Genomic DNA, 3,731 nt, shown 5'->3' with positions numbered 1-3,731 from the left:
TTCTTTTTTCCTTTTCCTCATCCAAGTTGCTCCTTCCCCTTGAACAGATTCTTTCCCTTTCACAGTATCTATTGTACCTTTCAGATCCTATTTATTCTTTCAGGTTCTTATACTAGCAAGAGAACATCTTTTTTTATCCATTCCTCAGTTGATGGGGATTTGGGTTGTTCCAAGATTTAACTGTGATAAATTGCACTGCTAAAAACATGTGTGCACATATATTGCTGTGGTATGTTTTCAGTTCTTGTATGAAAAACTGTTCAACATCATTGCTTATGTTAGAAATGCAAAACAACATTGAGATTTCATCTCACACAAGAAAGAATGGCTATCATCAACACGTCAATCAATAATAAATGCTGGAGGGGCTGTGGGGCAAAAGAAACCCTTCTCCACTGCTGGTGGGACTGTAGATAAAACTATTATGGAAATCAGTGTGGAGATTAAAAAAAAAAACAAAAAACTATGATGGGAGGTCCAATGCAACCCAAGTATTCCCCTCCTGGGTATTTTTCCAGCAGTGTTTGTCTACTTTTTCCAACAAGAGAGAATAATTTTACCTGATTTATGTTTCAAAAATATTTCTCTGATTTTGAGTATATTGCATGGATTAAAGATGAATGTTTCCATGAGAACATATGGTAGCTTATCCTGAAATGTTCTCCAAATGTAATGTACCTTTTCCTACTTTCAAATTTTACACTGCATTGTCCAAGGGTCTCTTTGATTTCTTGGAAATGTTGTCTTGAAAATACAAGATGTCTTCCCATCACCAAAGGGCTTAGATTCATAAATTTATGGAAACATAAGCTGGTGAGAAAGTTCAGAGACTTCATCTAATTCCCAATTCTCATGGAAAAAAAAATCTTGAATAACGATAATCTTTGCTCATTTCTCCCTGGGCCTCTGGCTCTGCACAAATCTGAGCTGGAGATTCTGTCACGTATGTTTTGCAAGTTATCTGGTTACTCCAGGGACATCCACCTTCACAGATCACTCATTGAGGTACCTGAAGACCATTTTCTCCTATGCTGTCAAAGAGTACTTGGTCAAATAAACATGGACAATGCTACTGTGATGGTTAACTTTAATGTCTCAATGTGACTAAGCCAAGAGATGCCCAGATCATTGGTAAATTTTTATTTCTGAGTGTGTCTTTGAGGATTTTTCCAGAATATTTCGGTGTTCGAGAGAGAGAGAGTTACAAGAACCTTCACTAATGTGGGTAAGCATTATTGAATCTGTTGATTCAAATCATATAAAAAGGCTCAGAATGTGTAAGGTCACTCTCTTTCAGCTGGGACATCCGTCCTCCTGCCCTCAGACACAAATGCTCCTGGTAACTGGCGTTTGTGGGACACAGGTCTTTGGATTAAGACTGCACTATGTGCTTGCTGGTTTTCTTAGTTCTTCAGCTTACAAACAGTAGACTTTGGGATTTTTCTCATCCTCTGGAATCACAATGGCCCAATTCCCATAATAAATCTTTACGTTTTTTCTCTCAACACACATGCGTGCTTGCCCATGTGTATGCACATACAATTGTATTTTGGACATTTGCAATTCACATTGAACTTTTAAAAGCTCTGCAGGATAAAACAACAAAAACAGTGAAAAGTATTTCCCCAAATTAACTGAACACAGAAACATTACTTGTTTAAAAGACAGAATACCTTTTATATATCACTGTGGTACATTCAGATCAAGCTAGTTTTCTTTTTTTCTTCTTTTCTTTTTGAGACAGGATCTCATTATGCAGTTTAGGCTGGACTTGGGCTCACTTGGTAGCCCAGGCTGGTCTCAAACTCACAAGGACCCTCCTGACTTAGCCTCCTGATTGCTGAGATTACAGACCTGTATCACCGTGCCTGGAAGTTTTTTTTTTTTTCCCCTTATAATAAGTAAGATCTGTACATTTGTGAGAGGTGTGGAAGTAGTTACTCTTACATTTCATTTTGAGTCTAGTTTAAATGTGTGGATGTTCTTGTTTTTATAAAAATATTCCGAGTTTTGAGTCTCTTGGATTGGGTCACCTAACTTATAAGGATGGATTTGGGAGTGCACGGAGACTCATAAAAACATAGCTATCTCTCTGATGTGACTATATGAGTCCCAGCGGAGTTTCTCTCTCTAAGCAACCAATATGCACAGGCTTTCTTATTACAAAATATCTTAAAGAGTAAGAGTTTGATTTTTTTTCTCACCCATGTATCTGTATTTTGTATTTGCAGAAAATTCATAATTTATATTTTGGCCAAACAAATTATTCATTCAGAATATGGCATTTTTTATCTGATGATTTATCAAAGTGAAATTTTGGCTAATTGTTTTTAACAAAATCAAGTGAAAGAAGCTAAAATGCCTTTATTTTGAAAAATAAAAGTATAGCAAGGTCACTAAGTACACATGCACTGGAACGCAACTAGTACATCATTGTTTTGTCAGATAGGCTTGAATACTAATCAACCCCACTTCTTCTTTGGCATAAAAAAGACTACATTTTCCAGTTTCCTTTGAAATTAATTTAGGGTCACTTAACTTGATTTGAGCCAATTATTATGTGGGTTGAAGCAACTGTGTTCAATTTCCAGTCTTGACCCTGATCCTTTTTCCTTTTTCTTTCATGGTGAACATGAAAATCTTGTGTTGAAGATGAGGCCGTTCTCCTGCATCACTTCTGAAGGAGAACCCCAAGACACCTGCCCACCCTGAACACACTGTAGCTGAAGCAGAACCAAACATTTCCAGTATTAACCACTGAGATTCCAGGGTTTCTGGCTTACTGCAACCTTGCCTGCCCTATTCTGACTCTGCAATGTGTGTGTCCTGGACTTCAATTTGGTTAATGTGTTTGAACAGTGTCTATTGGGAAGAGGCTTGATTCTTTAAGTTGTATGTCTTTGGATAACTGAAGAGAATCAGGCAAGTGCTAATGAAGCCCAATTTTTAGGTATGGCTTCAAAGTGGCTCCCAGCAGCTCATGGGTGTCCTAGGAATTCCAAACTCTGGCTTTCTGTCTTCCGCTCTGGTTCTCATTCACCATACTCTCTTTGAACTGGCATACAGTAGGCAGATGCAAAATAAGCCCAGATATTTAAGAGCCCACATTTCAAATTATAGTCTGAAGCCAGAATAAATAAATTATCCAAAGGTACTTCTAAAAAATAGAAGATAGATACAGGAAAATTTCTTACAATTAGCTTGTTTTTTCTTTCTCTACTAGTTATATATTATTTATATCTTATAATTTTTAGTGACTACTCAAAGATATTAAAATGAATAGCATTTTTAAAAAGACTAACATGAATTTTGCTTTTCTATCTCCTAGAACATGCAAGGACTTAGAATGCTTTAATTCTTTTTACTCATTTGACTATTTTGTGTTATTTCACCGTATGTTCTAACTTTATAAATACTAAACCTCACAAGGCATCATTATATTTATTATTTTTACATAGAGCTTATATTTATGTTGATGTAGTACATCTCTGTTTATTTGTGCTTCAGCTGATATACTTTTCTTGTGATCTGGAGTATATTCTTTATCTATATTTTCTGTAATAAAGATATATGAATTGTTTGAGTGTTTGTTTGTCTGTAATTGTCCATTTTGCTTTCATTTATTTTCCCTCTGATTACAGAATTTTAGTTTCATGCTATTTTCTTTCAATCTTTGAAGATATGCTGTTTTTTTCTGGTCTCAATGACTTCTGTTTAGAAGTCATTTTTCC

General features: G+C 35.8%; 1 long non-coding RNA gene across 1 annotated transcript in view; it reads left to right on the top strand.

Moving 5' to 3' along the window:
• LOC111812696 overlaps positions 1-3,093 on the top strand; it is a 7,599-nt gene extending 4,506 nt beyond the window's left edge. Inside the window, exon 3 of the long non-coding RNA XR_002818130.1 lies at positions 2,653-3,093. This is a non-coding gene — a long non-coding RNA (uncharacterized LOC111812696). The remainder of the gene's footprint in view (positions 1-2,652) is intronic.
• The last annotated feature ends 638 nt before the right edge of the window (positions 3,094-3,731 follow it).

This window comes from Octodon degus, unplaced genomic scaffold (assembly GCF_000260255.1).
Source record: "Octodon degus isolate 3935 unplaced genomic scaffold, OctDeg1.0 scaffold00137, whole genome shotgun sequence".
Taxonomy (NCBI): Eukaryota; Metazoa; Chordata; class Mammalia; order Rodentia; family Octodontidae; genus Octodon; species Octodon degus.
The sequence above is the reverse complement of the archived record's forward strand: the minus strand, read 5'-3'. Positions and strand labels throughout refer to the sequence as shown.